We start from the raw sequence: 22882 nt of genomic DNA on the forward strand, positions 1-22882 counted from the left end.
AACAGTCCCATGGGGGCATGCTGTCATGCCAACGATGGAGCAAAGGGAAAGCCACGCCAGGAGGGAAGGCCACAACGTCAAACTGACATCCCGGCACACGTCAGCCACCATACGCCCTACAGTAACTAGGGCCCTCTTAACAACCTCTAGCCATACCGACAACTGGAATGTAACAGTGACAACAGTTGCCACTACCACCTCTGCTCTGTGTGAAGCTCAAGTAGCCAATGGCAGTAACCTCCCCATGGATCATACACATCTGAATTAGGGGGTGAGGATGACAACTTCAACAATCCCCAGAAACAAGACAAAGGCCCCATTACTGTCAAATGTCAATGCCCATAGTTGTCGCAAACATCAGCCAATGTAAACAACAATAGGAGCTACACAGCACTAGGGACACACCCATGCTGCATATGTCAGGGTCCATCCTGTGCCTGGGTAACAATGCAACATCCCAAATGGCATACTGCTCAGAAAACAGCATTGAGGGGGGGCACATGTAACTGGTCACTGAAATACACCTGCACAGTCAGAGGAGGAAATAGGACACTGATACGATTATCAGGGCAATCCAATGTAACTCTGTTGGAAAATGGGTTATTGGCAAGGGCAGGTAGGTACCTACACTTAGCAATAGGCCACTAACCTCCACTAAGGTCCAGTTAGGTCTCAGTAAATTAAACCCAGCTCAACCCTTGGTAGCTTGGCAACGAGCGTCAAGGCTTAACTTAGGAGACAGAGTGTAAAGCATTCAAATATCACAAAACAGTAATTAAATAAAACACAGGAAACAGTTTAAAAATCCAAAATCAATTCAAAAAATAGATTATATTTTTATCTTTAAAATGACACCAAAACGAATAAAATCGGATAAGGGGAACCGGAGATATGAATTTTTAAAGAATTATTATTTTTTTAGCGCCTAGAAACAAAAAGCGCCAATCAGGTCATCTGGTTGCACCTCGACCGGGGCAAAGTCAAAGTTTCAGGCCGACCGCGATGGAGCCCTGCCCGGCTACAGGCCGCAGGAGGCCCCGGTTAAAAGTTTACCCTCACACTTAGGGCCATATTTATACTTTTTGACCCAAAACTGCGCTAACGCAGTTTTGCGTCAAAAAAATTTGCACCGGCTAACGCCATTCTGAAGCACCATGCGGGCGCCGTATTTATTCAATGACGTTAGCCGGCGTTAGCCGCCGGCGCTGCCTGGTGTGCGTGAAAAAAAATGATGTACACCAGGCAGCGCCGGCGTAGGGGAATATGGAGCTTGGGCGCCAAAAAATGGGGCAAGTCAGGCTGAGGCAAATTTTTCGCCTCAACCCGATTTGCGCCATTTTTTTTAACTCCCAACCCCCATTGACATGGCTCCTGTCTTAGCAAAGACAGGAGTCATGCCCCCTTGCCCAATGGCCATGCCCAGGGGACTTATGTCCCCTGGGCATGGCCATTGGGCATAGTGGCATGTAGAGGGGCACAAATCAGGCCCCCCTATGCCACAAAAAAAATATATATATTACTTACCAGAACTTACCTTATGTTCCCTGGGATGGGTCCCTACATCCTTAGGCGTCCTCCTGGGGTGGGCAAGGGTGACAGGGGGGGTCCCTGGGGGCATGGGAGGGCACCTCTGAGCTCCTTCCGAGCCCACAGGTCCCTTAACGCCTGCCCTGACCAGGCGCTAAAAAACAACACAAAAGCGGCTGGACATCATTTTTTTTGACCCGCCCACTCCCGGGCATGAGTTTTGCCCAGGAGTGTAAATACGGCGCACATGCCGCGGAGTCAATTTTTTAGACGGGAACGCCTACCTTGCATATTATTAACGCAAGGAAGGTGTCCACGCAAAAAAATGACGCAAAATCCATGGACTTTGGCGCTAGACGCGTCTAACGCCAAAGTGTAAATATGGAGTTAGTTTTGCGTCGGAATTGCGTTAAAAAAAACGACGCTATTCCGGCGCAAACAGAGTATAAATATGCCCCTTAGTCTTTTTTTCGAAGATTTTCTTCAGCGGGACGAACCTGGCAGTCCAATCCGACCTCCTGGAGCCCTTCTCCGGATACGCGATGCGGGAATCCTCGGTGGAGATTTTTACCTTCGGACTTAGTCGTTTTTTCGAGGTGAAAATCCTTCGACTGGGGTAAACCTGGATCTTGATCCGACGTCCATGGAGCCCTCCTCGGATACGCTGGCTGGGAGGTCCCGGTCAACTTTTTACCTTCGGACTTAGAGGGTCATTCTGACCCTGGCGGCCGGTGGCCGCCAGGGCCACCGACCACGGGAGCACCGCCAACAGGCTGGCGGTGCTCCAACGAGCATTCTGACCGCGGCGGTTCAGCCGCGGTCAGAAGCGGAAAGTCAGCGGTCTCCCGCCGACTTTCCGCTGCTCGTGTGAATCCTCCATGGCTGCGGAGCGTGCTCCGCAGCCATGAGGATTCCGACCCCCCCTACCGCCATCCTGTTCATGGCGGGAAAGCCGCCATGAACAGGATGGCGGTAGGGGGGGTCGCGGGGCCCTTGGGGGCCCCTGCCGTGCCCATGCCAATGGCATGGGCACGGCAGGGGCCCCCGTAAGAGGGCCCCGCAAAGTATTTCAGTGTCTGCCTTGCAGAAACTGAAATACGCGACGGGTGCCACTGCACCCGTCGCACCTTCCCACTCCGCCGGCTCGATTACGAGCCGGCATCCTCGTGGGAAGGTCGTTTTCCCCTGGGCTGGCGGGCGGTTTTTCAGCAACCGCCCGCCAGCCCAGGGGAAAACTTGTAATACCCGCCGCGGTCTTTTGACCGCGGCGCGGTATTTCGGAGGGGGGAATTCTGGCGGGCGGCCACCGCCGCCCGCCAACATTGGAATGACCCCCTTAGTCTCTTTTTCTGAGATTTTCTTTACCGGGACGAACCAGCAAATCAGGCCGGGTCGCGGTTGAGGCAAGCCGGCTAGAGTTGCCGTGGCGGGTCGGTCCCTCTATGGAGCTTTTTTACAAAAGTTGTCCAAACTTCTGGGACTTCTCCCAGATGACCTTTTAAGGTTCTTTTGGGGTCCACAGCTCACCCCAAGGGTCCAGAAGTTTTGAGATGGTCCTTGGGGGGTGCGGACTACAACTCCCAGAATGCACCTGGCGCAAACTCCTTTTTGGCCACTGGACAGTGGTCAGCTGGTCGCTTTCTTCAGGAGTTGGTGCAGGGGATTCTGGATAGCAATTTTTCACCTGTAGCAAACAGGGAGTCCCTCCTTGAACAAGTTGAAGCCAGGCAAAGTCCTTCTTGTGGTGAAGCCCAAGTGTGCAGGTGGTGCAGTCCTTCTGAGTGCAGGTTCCAGGTGCAGGCCAGGGGTCCAGCGGGGCAGTCCTTCTTCTTCTGTAGTTCTTCCTTGTTGGATGTGGTAGGGAACTGAGGTGTGGGTGCAGGTCTGCCAGTTTTATCCTTGCTCCTGGGTGAAAAGCAGGGGGGTCCTGGTTCTTCAATCAGGTGCAGGGTCCTTCCCCCTGTGATGACCACTTCCTAGGAAGTGTGGCAAGAATCAATCCCAGGAGGCAACATTCTCTAAAAATCCATCATGGCTGAATCTGATTTTTGGAGGTTACATCTGGTTGAGCCCACCCACTGGTGTGGCTAAAAATCATAAACACACCCCTCTCCTGCCCTCTCCTAATCTAATCAAGGGGGCACCTAGTTGTCTGGGGTTGCAGGATGTGGGGGTGTTGCTGGTTGCTCCAAATGTCCTTCTCTGCCTTTGAAGACCAGTTTGGCAGCCCTCCCCCTTCCTGCCTCACCATCTGCTGAGGGGAGATTCCTTCCCACAGGCACATTCCTTTGTGTAAAGCCAGGCCACTTCATACCTCATCAAGGCAGCTTGGCCAAGCTGCTCAGGCTGGCCAATCAGAGCACAGCAGCAAAAACAATGCAGGGCTGAAATTGGCAACTTTTCAGGTAAAGTTTAAAACTCTTTACCTGAACAAGTTATATTAAATCCAACAACTGGAAGTTGTGGGACTTATTACAACAATTAATTTGATACCAAACTCTTGGTATGCATCATTTAAGGAGACTTTAAAAATTAAAATAAAGTCTCCCCATTTTAGCCTATGAAGGCCATTTACTACAATGAGGGAAAAACGAATTTGGCTGTTTTTACCTCACCAGGGCTTATAAAACTATTTTTATAAAGTCCCTGCTTATAGTTACATGGCACCCAGCCCTAGGGGCACATAGGGCACACCTTAGGGGTGACTTATATGTAAAAATAAGGTAGTTTAAGACTTTGGAACTACTTTTAATTCCAAAGTCGAATTTGCATGTAACTTTAACTTAAAAGCAGCCAGCAAGGCAGGCCTGCCTTTAAAATGACACTGGGCACCTCAGCAGTGCACCTATGGGTGCACTACCTATGCTGTGGTCCCTAAACCTACATGCCCTACCATATACCAGGGACTTATAGGTAGGTTAACTTAGCCAATTATAATTAGCCTAATTTGCATATCCATTGTACACAGAGCACAGGCCCTGAGACTGGTTAGAAGTACCCAGGGCACCATCAGAGTCAGGAAAACACCAGCAAAAAGTGGAAAATGGGGGCAAAAAGTTAGGGGGGCTCTGCAATCAGCCCTGTTTTCTCACACAAGCCCCCCCCAGTCCACAAGCCCAGGAGACTCCGCCCAACCCTGGGAGAGTCTTCCTGGCTTGTTAGGCGAGGAAGACTGTGAAGAAAACTGACTGTCCCTTTGCAGGGCCTACTCTGCCTTACATCCTCCTGTCAGGGTCACTCCTTCTGGGTAGTGAACCCACCCCAACAGTGAAAGGACCCATCTCAAACTGAAACTTCCCTCTAGGGGGGTCTTCCTCCTCTCTCTCTGCCAACTTGGCTAGTGAGGTGCCCACCTCCCCTACTCCTAACTTTGCTAGGGCAACACCTAGCTTATCCAAAGAGGTCACCCAACACTTGAGCAACCCCACCATGACCAACAGGGTCAGGGGGCCTACTTTACTATTGGCCCTGGGGTCTGCCCCCCAGGCCAAGTACAGTGCTGCCAGGAAGGCTAGCACCCAGCAGAGGCTACTGACAGCTGTCAGTACCCAGAACCACACCCTAAGCTCTCCACTGACAGGTGGCTGAGCTGCTTTAGGGGCAACTGTGGGGTCCTGGCACCTCTCTTGCTGTCTAGAGTGGGGAGGTACCACCTCCTGTGGTAGACACCCTCCTTCCAATCTCCCTTCTGTCAGTGCAGGGGCAACACCTTGCATCTGGACAGCTGCCTGACTACTCAGGACTTCCTTGGGGTCAGGTGAGGCCTCACCAGTGCCAACTCTGGGCTCCCCCCCTACTGGGGCAGAAGGCCTTTGGCTCCCTGGAACTCTCTTTAAGAGTGGCCTACCCTTCCTTTTCTTCTTTCCTTTTCTTGGGGACCCCTGTCTCCTAACTGTAAGGACTGACTCCCCAGTATTTTGGTTTGGGGGGGCGCCCTTGGCGACCACCCCATCTGGGACCAGACTCACCTCTGGGAGGTCATTGCCCAGGATACAATCTAGGGGGAGGTCAGCACTGACTACCACCCTAAACCAGTCAAGGATACCCTCCCTCTCTAGGGGCACTATGGCTACAGGTTTGGAGGTGACCTCCCCTGTGGCTATCCTGACTTTCCTGGTCTCTCCTGGGACATACATGTATGGGGTCACTAACCAGTCACTCACCATAGTGTGACTGGCACAGGTGTCTCTCAGGCGCGTGGTAGGGATCCCATTCACCTGAATGGGGTGGAAGTGCCTACTCCCACCCTCAGGGATCACCAGCTTACCATCTGGTCCTGTCTCCCAGCTCAATGCTAGGAGGACTTCATCATCTGAGGAGTCCTCCTCCATGGCTACACTGGACAGCCCACTGCTAACCACCTTCTTTGGACAGGCTGCATCTCCTCTGAAGTGACCTGTCTGCTGACAGTCAAAACAAGCCTTACTGTCCAAGAGCTTTTTTAACCCTGGGTCTCCCTGTCTCTGCTTGTCAGAGTGGGAATGGGACTTACACTCCTCCTTCTTAGGGTTCTGGGGTACAGAGGGAGTCTCTGTGGTGGGCTTACCACCTCCCTCCTTAGGTTTTTGGGGACTTGACCCCCCCTTCTTGGAGTCTCCCCCCTGGGACTTGACAACCACCCTGGTTCTCAACCACTCATCAGCTGCCTCCCCTAGCTCTCTAGGGTTGGTCTGCTTAGAGTCCACTAGATGCTGGCGTAACCTTTCTTGGGTACAATTGGTCAAGATGTGCTCTCTCATGATCAGATTGTATAACCCCTCATAAGTATTTACTTTGTTACCAATAATCCAGCCCTCTAGTGCCTTAAGTGAGGTGTCTACAAAGTCAACCCAAGACTGGGTACTGACCTTCTGGGTGTCCCTGAACTTAATTCTATACTGCTCTGGGGTCAGACAAAACTTCTTGGTTAAGCACCTCTTCATACTAGGGTACGAATCTGCCTCCTCCCCCTTAAGGTCAGAAGCCTATCCCTCCCTGAGTTGGGGACCAACTCCCACAAAAGGGAACCCCAGTATTGAGGCCTAACCCTTCTCATTTGGAGTGCCCTCTCAAAGGCCTCCAACCACTTGTCTATATCATCCCCCTCTACATAAGCAGGAACCACCCCCTTGGGTAATCTGGGGCAAAACCCCCCACCCAGGGACACCTCAACTTCTCTGTCGCTGCCACCATCTCTATTCTCTCTCTTTGCCCACTTTTTCTTTTCTAGGGCCAGCTTCTCTGCCTCCAAAGCTATGAATGCTAGCTGGGCCTCCAGCTCTCTTTCTCTGAGCGACAGGTTCTCTCCTCCTGAAGGGGCCCCCTTCCCCCAACTAGCTTTGGGACTGCCCCTAGTGACTGTATGTAATGAGGACCGGTCTTCCTCATCCTCACTTAGGCTCAGATGCCCTCCCTCCCCTGAGTGGTGAGAGCTAGCATCCTCCCCTACTTCTCCCTCCTCTGGAGCTTCCTCTGGGTCTACCTCTTGGGCCTCAGCCCATGCTGTCAGGGATTTGATCAGGACATGCTTCCTGAGGTCAGTGGTTGCAGGCAACCCTCTTTCAGTACACAACCCCCTAAGCTGGACTACTGTCAGTGTGGGTAGGCTAGCCAGATCAAGCTCCATGGTTCCCTAGTTTTGTGTCAACAAAAACTTTTTGCAAAAATTGGAAACAAGAATTTAGAAAAATCACAAAAATTCAATAATTGAAATTAATCCAAATTAAAAATTAAAAACAATTTTTGCACTAGGACAATTTAAAGGATTTTTAATTTGTTTTACTTAAAACTGTAACGTGATACTGAACACAAGTACAGGATCCCACCACTGCTCACCAAAAATGTTGGAAAATAGGTTATTGGTAAGGGCAGGTAGGTACCTACACTTAGCAATAGGCCACTAACCTCCACTAAGGTCCAGTTAGGTCTCAGTAAATTAAACCCAGCTCAACCCTTGGTAGCTTGGCAACGAGCGTCAAGGCTTAACTTAGGAGACAGAGTGTAAAGCATTCAAATATCACAAAACAGTAATTAAATAAAACACAGGAAACAGTTTAAAAATCCAAAACCAATTCATAAATATAGATTATATTTTTATCTTTAAAATGACACCAAAACGAATAAAATCGGATAAGGGGAACCGGAGATATGAATTTTTAAAGAATTATAATTTTTTTAGCGCCTAGAAACAAAAAGTGCCAATCGGGTCATCTGGTTGCACCTCGACCGGGGCAAAGTCAAAGTTTCAGGCAGACCGCGATGGAGCCCTGCCCGGCTACAGGCTGCGGGAGGCCACGGTTAAAAGTTTACCTTCACACTTAGTCTTTTTTTCGAAGATTTTCTTCAGCGGGACGAACCTGGCAGTTCAATCCGACCTCCTGGAGCCCTTCTCCCGATACGCGATACGGGAATCCTCGGTGGAGATTTTTACCTTTGAACTTAGTCGTTTTTTCGAGGTGAAAATCCTTCGACCGGGGTAAACCTGGATCTTGATCCGACGTCCATGGAGCCCTCCTCGGATACGCTGGCTGGGAGGTCCCGGTCAACTTTTTACTTTCGGACTTAGTCTCTTTTTCTGAGATTTTCTTTACCGGGACGAACCAGCAAATCAGGCCGGGTCGCAGTTGAGGCAAGCCGGCTAGAGTTGCCGCGGCAGGTCGGTCCCTCTATGGAGCTTTTTTACAAAAGTTGTCCAAACTTCTCCAAACTTCTGGGACTTCTCCCAGATGTCCTTTTAAGGTTCTTTTGGGGTCCACAGCTCACCCCAAGGGTCCAGAAGTTTTGAGATGGTCCTTGGGGGGTGCGGACTACAACTCCCAGAATGCACCTGGCGCAAACTCCTTTTTGGCCACTGGACAGTGGTCAGCTGGTCGCTTTCTTCAGGAGTTGGTGCAGGGGACTCTGGATAGCAATTTTTCACCTGTAGCAAACAGGGAGTCCCTCCTTGAACCAGTTGAAGCCAGGCAAAGTCCTTCTTGTGGTGAAGCCCAAGTGTGCAGCTGGTGCAGTCCTTCTGAGTGCAGGTTCCAGGTGCAGGCCAGGGGTCCAGCAGGGCAGTCCTTCTTCTTCTGTAGTTCTTCCTTGTTGGATGTGGTAGGGAACTGAGGTGTGGGTGCAGGTCTGCCAGTTTTATCCTTGCTCCTGGGTGAAAAGCAGGGGGGTCCTGGTTCTCCAATCAGGTGCAGGGTCCTTCCCCCTGTAATGACCACTTCCTAGGAAGTGTGGCAAGAATCAATCCCAGGAGGCAACATTCTCTAAAAATCCCTCATGGCTGAATCTGATTTTTGGAGGTTACATCTGGCTGAGCCCACCCACTGGTGTGGCTAAAAATCATAAACACACCCCTCTCCTGCCCTCTCCTAATCTAATCAAGGGGGCACCTAGTTGTCTGGGGTTGCAGGAAGTGGGGGTATTGCTGGTTGCTCCAAATGTCCTTCTCTGCCTTTGAAGACCAGTTTGGCAGCCCTCCCCCTTCCTGCCTCACCATCTGCTGAGAGGAGATTCCTTCCCACAGGCACATTCCTTTGTGTGAAGCCAGGCCATTTCACACCTCATCAAGGCAGCTTGGCCAAGCTGCTCAGGCTGGCCAATCAGAGCACAGCAGCAAAAACAATGCAGGGCTGAAATTGGCAACTTTTCAGGTAAAGTTTAAAACTCTTTACCTGAACAAGTTATATTAAATCCAACAACTGGAAGTTGTGGGACTTATTACAACAATTAATTTGATACCAAACTCTTGGTATGCATCATTTAAGGAGACTTTAAAAATTAAAATAAAGTCTCCCCATTTTAGCCTATGAAGGTCATTTACTACAATGAGGGAAAAACGAATTTGGCTGTTTTTACCTCACCAGGGCTTATAAAACTATTTTTATAAAGTCCCTGCTTATAGTTACATGGCACCCAGCCCGAGGGGCACATAGGGCACACCTTAGGGGTGACTTATATGTAAAAATAAGGTAGTTTAAGACTTTGGAACTACTTTTAATTCCAAAGTCGAATTTGCATGTAACTTTAACTTAAAAGCAGCCAGCAAGGCAGGTCTGCCTTTAAAATGACACTGGGCACCTCAGCAGTTGACCTATGGGTGCACTACCTATGCTGTGGTCCCTAAACCTACATGCCCTACCATATACCAGGGACTTATAGGTAGGTTAACTTAGCCAATTATAATTAGCCTAATTTGCATATCCATTTTACACAGAGCACAGGCCCTGGGACTGGTTAGCAGTACCCAGGGCACCATCAGAGTCAGGAAAACACCAGCAAAAAGTGGAAAATGGGGGCAAAAAGTTAGGGTGCCTCTGCAATCAGCCCTGTTTTCTCACAAACTCACATTCCCCAACATCAGCAGTACACATTACCAATGCCAACATCCATATTGGATCATAACATTACTATGCATAGGATATGCCACATGTCAAATACATTTAAGTGGATGTGAAAGATCAGAGATTGTGGCAGGTCCAGATTGTTAAGTGTGCTGCCAGGGCCATCAGAACACCCACAGCCAGTGAAAGGTCTCACCATTAGAATGGATGTAGACAGAGGCTTGAGTAGGACAAGAAGGTGGCAATTCTCTATTTGGCCTAAACCAACATCTAGAGGCGATGATGTTGACAAGTCTAATAACTCAATAACGTACATGTGACAAGCAGGTGGGACATAGGCCTGGAAGAATGCCCATTTGAAGGACTGGAGCAATTAACACGAAACAAGATCACAAAGTGAATTCATCAAAAGGCAGGCATGTCACATCAAAATTGCCACAACACAGACACACTAATTGTACCGTGTTTCATTGCAGAGGAAGATGGATCTCCTTCGGATATGCCTGTCCCAGATTACCCTGATGACATGGATGACTAGCTGATAAACATTCCCCAGGAGACCATCCAAAAGGTCCTTGAAACCCTCCAGACCCCACCTTCAGTCACAAGGAGGAGCACAGAACAAGCTGCCATCGCAGAAGATCCACCCACCACCCCAATTGTAAGACCTGCCAGCTCCAATACAGCTGAGGACTCAGACGACACTGGTACCAGCTTTGAGAGAACTGTAGTTGGAGTACAGCGGGAGCTGGCGAAGGAGGTGCGTGTGGGGATGCAAAATATGGCAGCCAGCCTAGAGGGGGTGCGTTCGTGCATGATGTCATCTGCAGATCAGGCAGCAGCTATGCAAGCCCTAACATCTATCTTGCAGGAACTGCAGAAAACCCAGAAGGAAATCAGCACAGCTGTATTGCAGTTGACCCAACACCTACAACAGCAATCCTGTCAACGCGTGCACAAATGCAACATTGAACCCCTCAGGGCCGACCTGGCTGCCTACCATCGTGATGTGGCTGCTATTCTCAAGAACCAGCAGATACTCTTTGCTGCAGTACTGCCCTTAAGACCTTCACAGGGAGCAGCGACCCGGATGTCTGACTCCACGTCTTCTAACAGTGAGGTGTGTGTTGCCCCTTCACAACCAACAACAACAAGGACAGAGGAGGCAACACACACATCAGAAGAAGAAGACATGGAACAGATCACATTCACAAGGAAAAGTACCCGGAAGCACTAGTCCCTGCCACATGGCCAAATATTACCAAGGTCCTGCGCTTTGTAACTTGCCAGTCTTGCAACAACTGTACTCAAGCACTCTTCTGCAAACCACTGTATATCTTGTCACCCAGCCCAGTGATTGGCTCTCTCCTACTCATTGGCAAATTCTGTCCCTCTGCATTGTCTGAAACATCAACCCCAGCATGTCAAAAGCATTTTGGTAAACCCTTGTGTTGGACGACAATGTAAGATGTCACTATAATGAACTCACAACCATGGACAATGTACAGATAGCACTACATCACTTTTCAATAAATAGCACTTACACAACAAATCTGTCTCTGGGTAATGTGACATATCAACTGTGCAGTAGATAACTGAAATGTGCCTACTGTCAAATTACGTAGCTTGTCAATACAACTGTCCTGATATTATGTAGGCAGAGAAATCTGCACAGTGCCCATGATTGCATCATACTCTGCCCATCCTGAGGGACATATCTGATGAAGTGAGAAACTATACACCATCATGCTGTGTTGGACAGAAGAATGCTTCCTCAAGGGATATCTAAGTCATCAAATAGTGGCCGCAAAATGTTGTCAACATGCAATAATAACGCATATAACAGTGCACACTAATCTAAGCAAACACTACAAAAACTGCATAAATGAAGGTGTCTGAGTTTACATACAAATAAGTAATCATGCTGAACTGTGTCACAAATGACGTATGAGATTCATGAAGACAAGAATACAAGAGTGGCAATGAGAACTCATCTTATAAGGGTGTCCTTGATCATCACACTGCAGTCAGACCTAAAACTGTTTCCCCAATACCGAGGGCCATATTTATACTTTTTGATGCAAAAATGCGCTAACGCAGTTTTGCGTCAAAAAAATTTGCGCCGGCTAACGCCATTCTGAAGCGCCATGCGGGCGCCGTATTTAATCAATGACGTTAGCCGGCGTTAGCCGCCGGCGCTGCCTGGGGTGCGTGGAAAAAAACGACGTACACCAGGCAGCGCCGGCGTAGGGGGATATGGAGCTTGGGCGCCAAAAAATGGGGCAAGTCAGGCTGAGGCAAATTTTTCGCCTCAACCCGATTTGCGCTATTTTGTTCGACTCCCAACCCCCATAGAAATGACTCCTGTCTTAGTAAAGACAGGAGTCATGCCCCCTTGCCCAATGGCCATGCCCAGGGGACTTCTGTCCCCTGGGCATGGTCATTGGGCATAGTGGCATGTAGGGGGGCACAAATCAGGCCCCCCTATGCCACAAAAAAAATTAAAAAAAATACTTACCTGAACTTACCTTAATGTCCCTGGGATGGGTCCCTCCAGCCTTGGGTGTCCTCCTGGGGTGGGCAAGGGTGACAGGGGGTGTCCCTGGGGGCATGGGAGGGCACCTCTGGGCTCCTTCCGAGCCCACAGGTCCCTTAACGCCTGCCTTGTCCAGGTGCTAAAAAACGGCGCAAAAGCCGCCGGACGTCATTTTTTTTGACCCGCCCACTCCCGGGCGTGAATTTTGCCCGGGAGTGTAAATAGGGCGCACATGCCTCGGAGTCAATTTTTTAGACGGGAACGCCTACCTTGCATATCATTAACGCAAAGTAGGTGAACACGCTAAAAAATGACGCAAACTCCATGGACTTTGGTGCTAGACGCGTCTAACGCCAAAGTATAAATATGGAGTTAGTTTTGCGTCGGAATTGCGTAAAAAAAAACAACGCAATTCCGGCGCAAACAGAGTATAAATATGCCCCCAAGTCTGCAAGCACTGTTTGTGACTTTGAAAACACACTTATCAACAGAAACACATTGTCATCCATATTAACTGTGATTGGTGGTTGCAACGAAGGGTGGACACTTTGCATGGTAGCTCTTGTCTAGCTGCCAATCGTATAGCTCAGTTGGGATTTGTTTGTAGCATAGGACACAAATGTAATAGTACACATTTTTTGTACACTGAATCCAAACCCAGGATCAAGTACCATTCAACACATACTATTAAGGGTTCACCAAATATTTATTAAATGCTAATCACAGAAGAGGAAACTGAGGGAAAAATCTTACCTACCCTAATCTACCCTGACTAATCATTACCCACAACTGTCCTTAACTAACCTAAGCTACACTTACTTATCACATGTAACGAAACGTTCTAAACATCTACCCCCCACCCCCCTTATGAGACAGGACACATGGAGGACAACACATACTAACCTAAACACATACTATACTATCCTGAACAAATATATATTTTTTTGTATTTATTTTTTATTTTTTTGTGTGTTTTTTTTTTAAACACACAAGAACCCTAACATAGCCCCTTACCCACCCACACACTTAATAAGTAAAAATAGAAAGAATCAGGACCCCACACCCACTAACACTAACTAAACTAACAGCCTATACTAACCTAACACTAAGCCCCCTAAGCCCACTAACTATAAGAACAAGGAAAGAGGAGGAAGGGGAGAGAATCATGTCCATTTCAAAAACAGTCTAGAGGTTGGCCCTGCGGAGGGTCCTCTTGATAGACTTAACACACCGGTTAATGTGGCGCACATCCCGGCTCAGGTGGCTCAACTTGCGCAGCACACGGTCCATCTTCCGTTCCATGTTGTGGAAGGCTGCAGGGTCAACAGATGGAGCTGTGGCAGTCTGGGTACCGGTGGAGGAGGTCTGTGTGTGTGTGTGGTGCCAGGCCCAGTGGGCTGTCCTGCACCTGTAGCAATGCTGGGGCCTGGAAGTCCAGCAGATGTAGGCACAACAGTCCCAGCTGTGGGTGGGGCCACCTGGCTTGAATTGGTGGTTGTGCTGGTGATGGCTGTGGTGGGCAAAGTAGGGCCACCCTGTGGGAAGGCTCTCCATGCCCCTGAGGCCCGTTCATGATGATATCGCCGGGCCATACTCCTGAACCCAGACTCCACCAGCAGGATGTGCTGGTATCTCATGGCCCGGCGCTGGAATTCACGGACCTGGTCTGGAGTCATGTTTGCAGCTGTGAAGACAAATGCAAATATTCTACATTAGTAACTGCATTGTGTGAAATGGCACAAGAAGTTAAAAGTTAATCAGACAATACATCTACAGTACTTGTATCTCAATACAGATCATTGAATGTCCCTGAGGAAGTACATGGCAGGCCAGCCTACAAAGGTCACATCACACATAGCACATCCGTAACCTACAAGATGGGTAACAACTGGCTTTGACTTGCAATCTGAGTTCTGCCAGTTATCAGCTAAGAATCATGCTGCATATCCTACGCCAAGACCTGGGCTACAAACGTCAGTGTACGGAAAGCAAAACTAAAGCCACATGGTCTGCAAGTTGTAACTGGACATGCCAGTATAGTACCAAGTGCCAAACCCGAGTGTGTATACTAGGTTCCAACCAAACAGTCACTTATTCACATGTATGTGTAACATACTGGTAGCATCAGTACTAGGTACCCCATTCACAAACCCTTGCCTGTGTTTGAGGGTAGGGGGTGGATAAACAACTATCAATTTTCAACAACATGTACACCGAGGAGTGTATGGAAAACTCCACACGTGTTTGGCTCTACACACACACCACAGGTGAGGTCTATCAACAATTAGGAGTCAGCAAACCCTAGACCAATCATAGGGCCACACATGTCAGGAAATGCAGAACTTGGTACACAACATATACTTCCAGTAAGGCCTGACTTACATCAGACATAGAGTTACAAGAACACCCATGATCATGAATTGCATGCAGACCTAGGCCATTGCACTCAAGTTCCACATACTTGTAGCACTTCATGTGGAAGGACATGCTGCTAGGAGGTTCTACCCACAGTTTCATAATTACGTTGGTAAATAGGGAAGCAGAAGTCTATTGGAAAGCAATTTGCTGTTCCAATCTTGGAGAATGTGGGTCTGACAGGCTGACTAAATCGGAGCTGACTTCCAGTGCGACTCTTGTTGATACAAGTGTCATCCACATGACTAACCCCAGTACTCACATTGGGGCCTACAGGAATGGCCTACAATCTCTACATAATACCATTGGTACGCATTGGCCAACTCAAAACATGTGAGAAACTGAAATCCCACTCATGGAACAAGCGAAATGATTGCCCAACGCATCACACCTTGCTATGCGTTCAACACACACAAGTCCAAAAACAGCAAACACAACACATAACAGACATATCAACACTTACTGGAGTGGTCGGGGTCCTCAAATGTCACCACCTCTCCCACAGTGTAGGGTGCTGGTCCACCTGTAAGGTATGGAAGGAAGAAATGTGCTTAAAATCTGTGCACAGCGCAACAATTTCATCAACATATACAATGTGTAGGCTGAATAAGGAAATGGCAGCCATTCAGACATGATGGTACTGCACCTGATATATCACGGCCAACTTGTGCATAGCATGGGTCTCCTGTGACAGTTACACACATATCTGCACACATACATTGGCCTTAACTATCATGTGGTTGCAAACATGCCCCATAATTGGTGACCAGAAAAAAATATGGAGTGTAATCGTCTCATCATGTGTATCCAAGAGAGGCATCCAAAGCCTGATTACTTGAGGACTGCATTACCAGTCAAACATGCCTTGTGGCCATGACACATTAATGACACATAGGTACAATGTACAGAGGGAGGGGCAGGGACTTTTGTAAGCCCTCCTGTTGTTACATTTGATTCAATTGATGTGGACCAGCTATGGTGATTTGCACCAACCATGGAGATGTGAAACCATGTGCATACCTTTGGACAGCCATCCATATTTGGAATGTGGCACAACTAACTCCAACAAACATTCTAAGATGTTAGCTGAGGGCACCTTACACTTTTTCACGATGTTTTCAAATCCAGATCTGACATGTATCCAAAAAGATCAAGGAACACAATAATCCCAAACATTCATAGTACTTCCGTGAAAGCTTTCCTTCCACACTCACCAGATTCCCATGAGACATATGTCTGAGCCACTTTGCTATTATCAATTGACGTGAAGGCAGCAGTCATTTTCAGCATCATGTAGTGATTCTAAAGTCAGTCTAGCTATTGCGTCAATAAAGTTAGCCAATATGTTGGTACATCTTTACTTCTCTGCCAATAGTACCCTATATAGACATGATTGGCTCCTATTTTGTTTGGTTGTCTGACACAAAGGCCGCACCAATTTACTTCATGGAAAAGTATCCTGTAAGTTTGCTGAGCACGTGCTACCTGACAGGTAGCAATTGTGATTCTTACCATAGTGCATCAATTATCCCTGTATGTTTCCCCAGCATTACACACAGTCAGCAAGTTAGCTGGCAGACATAGTACAAATCCTCTTATGTCACTAGAGAGCATTTAATTGTGCACATTTACATGATTAGTACTCACCAACAGTGCCACCAATCACGATTCCCAGGTGGTCCAAGAGATCCTGCTCCCTGGTGATGAGGTCAGCCCACCGGTGCTTCAGCTGGTGGTCACTCCTCTGGCTGGAATACACACGCTGCAGGTGATGCAGCACCTTTCCCCACCGGATTCTGCGCGCCTCTGTTGGATACCCCTGTATCACCGTGCCCCCTGCCTCGATCATGAGTGGCAAGAAATGGCACACAAGCCATATGAACCCCCCCAACTCCTCTTCACCCATCCTGCCAAGACGTGGCCTACCAGACATAGTGGAAAAGTGAAAGGGAATAGGGGTAAAAGAAATAGAAAGGGGAAAAGGGGGAAAGTAGGGGTACAAATACAGATGAAAAGTAAACTTAACCACTAAAAGAGCCCAACTATCCCCAAACTAACACTACCCACAACAGACTCCCACAAACAACAAAAACACAAGATAAATGGACAAATGGACACAAAACACAGTAGTACAGTATACACCAACAATATTTATTTCACAAATGGACAATACAGATAGAACACAGGACAAAAAAGCACAAAGTCTCAGGACACCACTCTCTACACAGCCACACAGTCTAGAAGGATCATAAACTGCAAAGTGAAAGTGAAAGTACACCCACTCTACATGATCTGTAAACAGGATATCCTATTACATCACTTCCTGTATGAAATGTCCACCCTTTTTCGCGTTATGCGTAATTGTTTGTCTACCAAAACTGTATTGGCTTCATTTCTTTTGACGTACAGGAGTGAAAATTAGCCCGCATCCACATAATAGTACATGCCCTGTACAAATATCTGGATGCGGGCTAATTTTCACTCCTATGACGCAAATACAGTTTTGGTAGACAAAAAATGACTCATAACGCTAGGAAAGTCAAAATGTCAGTGCATTAACTGGTTTTGGGCAATTTTTCAATTTTTTTATTATGTTACATTTGAGACACATCAGAGATAGGCTGATTGAACACACTATGGTGTTGATGGTGTATGTTCACATGTGTGACATCATATTGCAGCGGACCATGAACCGCTACTCCCTTCACAGTATTTTTACGGATGGCTGACGCAATAGTTGGTCATAAGTGTGGCCGACATATATGTGTTGCACAAATTGTGTATGTTTGGCATATGCAGAGGATAGCAATGTGACGCACATATGTACAATACCTAAATGCCTTTGGCTCAAAGTGTGTGCTTTGGCAACTAATGCATTTGTTGACCAAGTGTGTGTGTATCACATGAAGCATTATTGCACATATGCTTGTATGAATGTGACGTCCATGTGTCCAATCCTTAGATGCAAGTCATTGTGGAAATGAGAGAGGGCATGTGTTAGTCATACATGTAGCAGCATCCGTAATGTGGACTTCCAAGATTTAGGGTAACGTAGACACCACATGTGACATAGCATGCACCAGATAGATGGCAGATGCTTGTTCATGTCAATGGTCCACATTTTCAACATCCTATGTCCTAGAGTATTGGTAACAGTTTCCTAGGCACTAGTTGGTGATTCCCACAGTGAGCCATACACATGCATTGAGGAAGTGGGTACCATGTTGTTTGCACAGACAGACAAGGGTGAATCTCAAATGTATGATGACACCACAGCTGAGGGCATAGAAGTGAGCCCCAACTATCAAGTGGCTGTGGTGGACCAGCATACTAGACAGCACGTGTCCACATATTTCCAGTGATCAATTGCACATAGGTGTCTTGTTTATGTGTGTGGTCCAATTATGATCCTGTATATTGTTTGGGGTGTAATTTGTCACAGTTCGGTCCAGGACTTATCATGAGTCAGTGCACTTATTCCTGTATCTACTGAGTATCCTTGGTTGATCAATGTGAGTAAAGTGGATGAGGACATGTGAACCTACATGGGAATGGTCCCACCCTGTCACTAAAGATGTGTAATGAGACAGTCAACAGGGAAACCTTGGTGTGCTGAGTGAGATAATGTCTCAGGTGTCATGTTCCGGCAGGTGTCATTAGAACATTTGTACACAGGTTAGCCTCTGCAATTCTCTGCATCTGGGAACATCATAGCCTCTGTGCTGATTATTATCGCAGCTATTCACCACACACGGCCCATCAATATGTTGTGAGCACTGTGATTCTGTGTGTGAACTGTCATGGTCCTGACATGTGTGTATTTTTCATTGACATTATCAGAGGTTGCTGGTTCTGCTAAAAGCCCCGTACCCAATCCCTGCCTATGGCCCTGGGACACTGTCACACTTTGTCATTCATGCATAAATGAGACCCAGACAAGGGATGGGCCATGAATTTTGCTTTTCCCAGAGGATTTTACTCAAATGGTACAGTTAAAAGGCAGATGATGCTATACAATGTATTTGGGCATGCATTGAAGAAGCCCATGCCCAATACCCCCTGATGAATGAGAGGTTTGCTAACGCAAGTGTGGTACATATGTAGACACAGGGATACTTTAGTGTGACGCACAGACAGATGCCAGTCAGGCTGACAGAATGCAGGGTGATTCAGGATGCAGCACTTTCACAAGTTACATAATCAGTGGTCTGACTCGGACTGTTTGGAGGGCAAACTAGACAGTTGACATGTCAAACTGTGTATGTCCTGTGTTTTTGAAGGTGACAAATGAACCCAAGGGCTGTGTTACACAGCTTAATTAGTATTAATGCTTAACGGTGCAATTGACAAAATGGCAACTCCTATGCTGTTCCAGGCATCATCAGGGGCAGTGCTTTTTGAAATGGGTGGTGTGCATGGAGGTGATCACAGGTGTGGGCTGCATCTGTTTCTCACCAGTCCTGTAGGTGAGATTTGCATTCTAAGTGCAACAGACATTTTCACATGGGAAGCAATCTACAGGTGCTAACAGGGCTTTGAAACTAGACGACAGTGTATAAGCTAACCTGACGTCCATGCAGTCAGATGTTCTATGACAATGGCATACCATAGGAAAGGGTGTAGCACACTGGATTGCTAAAGTTGGTCTGTGTGTGTAGAGGAGGGAATATCAGGGTACACATCTTAGTATTCCAGGGACCTCTTCCAACAGGTGGGTTGTGACCAGGTGCATGGGTGTGTCAGGAGTTAGGAAATGGGCTGACATGTACATGGAATGTCATGTGTGCAATGCTGCTCATATGTGTGGCACTTGCGCTGTCTATGTTCTGCTTCTATGGAACTCTGGTCACAGATAGTCCTTGCAAATATTGGATGCAGTTGGACTTACTGCTGTCAAGGGTCTGGTCAGACATTCCTGTTACTGATGCAAAAGCACATCCACTGCCTCATGTATGAGGCTTGTTTTCCCCTTATTGAGTGATGGTGTCTTAGTTGTGTGCCATATGGTGCGTTGGACCTTGATTTCAACATGTATGTGTGAAATAGGTGTGGTCCTCTGCTATTGGCCTTCAAAGGAGAAATGTACATGATAGATGTCATTTACAGTGTGTGTGTATGTGACCGTTGTATGTTAGGCATCACATTAGCTCTGGGATTTTTAGCGTCCTAGTCAGTATCTCAGCAATGCTCCATGAAGCAACACTCTTATTCTGATAAGTAGAAATGAAGGTGTGCAAAAATGAATAGCCAGACCATGATATGGTGATTATTATAGGTGTTTATTTAAATTAGTTAACTAAAGTGGTGAAGGTGATTATATTTCAAAGAAATTGTTGACAATATGTTGCCGCCTGCGTATACCAGCGGCCGTGTTCTGTAGTTCCCCCTCATGTTGCAGGCCAGCATCCTCCTCTTCCTCCTCTTCAGGCATGTGTGGCTCTGGTCCCAGGAGGGGAATGTTCCTTTTGATGCAAATGTTGTGCAATATTGCACATGTTAGGATGATCTTACAGACCATCTCCGGGGAATATAGGAGGCTACCACCAGTGATGTCGAGGCACCGGAACCTTGACTTGAGGATGCCGAAGGTCCTCTCGACTATGCTGCGTGTCCTCCTATGTGCGTTGTTGTAGGCACGCTCTGCAGCAGTATTTGGGTTGCCAATAGGTGTCATAATCCATGGCTGGATGCCATACCCCTGATCAGCTGCAAGAGAAAATGAATGGGATCATGTTGATGTAGCTGGCCCCATTGAAATCACCTTTCATGGCAGTAGTTTCTTGTGTTGTCTGTGACTCTCTTGTGTTATAATGTAGCATCCTAGGCTTGTAGGATGTACCATCTGCATTGTGTTGTTTCCTTGGCTGAACGAGTGTTTGTCTGCCTGTGTTTTCACTGGGGGTGAGATGATAGTTCCACACACAGGTTAAAATTGACAGTGGTGGTAACATGTTCATATCAATGTACCCTGGACATCACATAGCTTTAGACTTATGCAATGGATTCATGTAAACATCATTGGGACACTTACATTTTGCAAGGTGACATTTAGGCAACCCACTCCACACGTCGTGATCTTTGACATCTTAACATTAGGCTGTACAGTAATTTCAGATGTGTGACAGGTTCACTGCAGACCTAAGAAACATGGCTAGCAATATCACGACCTCAGTGTGTTCCTGTCAACATGTTGCTGTTGTGGTGTATGTGTTGTGTGTCCTAGAGGGTTGCTGTGCAGTGTGTATATAAGTAGCTTTTTGTACTTACCAACAAGTAGTCCATTGTCATACCATCCATCCTGGAAGTGTTCATTGATGGTGCAGTGACGGAAGATGAAGGAGTCATGTACACTCCCAGGATATTTAGCCACGATGTTGGTGATCAATCCCTGGTGATCGACAATGGCCTGCACGTTGATGGAATGTGTGTGCTTCCTGTTGCGGTAGAGGTGTTCAGTTGTAGCAGGTGGCACAAGGCGTACATGTGTGCAGTCGATTGCACCAAGAACATGTGGGAAGCCACTGATGAGGTAGAACCCCTGTTTTGTTTCCTGCTGCTTCTGCAGTGTGTTAGGGAAGCAGATGTGGCGGGGTGTAAGTCCAATGATGGCATCCAGTACTTTGGGCAAAAAGGCAGAGAATGATGGTTGTGATATTCCGGCAGCCAGGGCACCAGTTGTTTGAAAAGAACCACTTGCCAGCATATGAAGTACGGCAAGCAGCTTGGTTTCTGTTGGATTGGTGCGGGGTGTCAGCAAAGTGGGGGCCAACTGCGGTTCAATGTTGCGCAGCAGCTGCTGAATGGCCTGCCAGTTCAACCTGTACCTCTGGATGATGTCGTGTTCCCTGAGACCCTGAAGGGTTGTTCTGGGGTGGAATATCCTCTCCTGCCTTCTGCGCTGCCTTTGGAGTCCCTGCTAGTGTTGTTGTAGCTGCTGTTGTTGCTGCTGGGCTCTGCATCTGCGTGCACGCTGGATTAGAATTACCTCCATGTCTCCCTGTTGCTGCTCTGCTGCTCTGCTGTTGCTTCTGTGTGTTCTGATTAAATACAGGTGTGTTTGCCCCATTTTAATGCCTGCCCTGACCCAGGCGTTAATTTTTGACACAAATCGGGCTGTATGTCATTTTCCGTCTCCGCCTCCCAGCCGTGCGTCATTTTTGTCCGAAAGCATAAATACGACGCACAGCCGTTTATGTCATTTTTTGGATGGGAACGCCTACCTTGGATATGATTAACGCAAGGTGGGTTGCCGCATCCAAAAAATTACGCACACGGCGGAATTTTGTAGTCCGCGGGCGTCAAAGTTTAAATAGGGGCAATGTTTGCGCTGAATGTGCGTCAAAAATTTTGACGCACATTCGGCGCAGACGGAGTATAAATTTGCCCCTTAATGTTAGGGTATTATTATTGTATACCATCTCTGAAGAAGTCCTATGCTGGGGATGAAATGCGTTGGCTGATGTTGTTATGAAGTTTTCTAAAGAAAAGAAAAATAAAGAGAAGATAACAAAGAAAAAACATTGAATTATTGGACTTGTCTAGTTATACTTAAAGTGGTGCACTATTTAAATACATATACATAGTCTCTGACCCCACCAAATCAGACACTTCTGGATCTACAACTGTACTTTATCAGAAGAACTGCTGTACGGCATCAAGGACTGTTACTCTGCTGTGCTGCCCTGCTGCCAGCTGCTCTCTGACTCTGCTGAGGGAGAGTTGACCTCTGCCCTGCCACCCAAAGTGATCTGTAAGGGCCTGTTGGCTTGCCTCCTGTGCCACAGACTCAGAGGTATCAATGCCTCCACCTCTGCTCCTATGCCTGGTTCACTGGAAATTGACCCATCTGCTTGCACCAGTGAAATCAACACATCTCCTGCCTGCTGAAAGCAGCAACTGACGCATCAACCCAGTTGTGGGAATGCAATCAGTGCATTGCACTTGGGGCCTAAGCAGCATCTCCAGAGCTGCCACATCGACTGCTGCCTCCCCTAGCTGCTGGAAGTGGCACCAGGTGCATAGGCATCAACGCAGCACTGAAACCACTGCATTTGTGCCATCGCTGAAGGATGATTGACACATCCCTTTGGCAACA

The sequence above is a fragment of the Pleurodeles waltl genome, chromosome 1_1, assembly GCF_031143425.1.
Source record: "Pleurodeles waltl isolate 20211129_DDA chromosome 1_1, aPleWal1.hap1.20221129, whole genome shotgun sequence".
NCBI lineage: Eukaryota > Metazoa > Chordata > Amphibia > Caudata > Salamandridae > Pleurodeles > Pleurodeles waltl.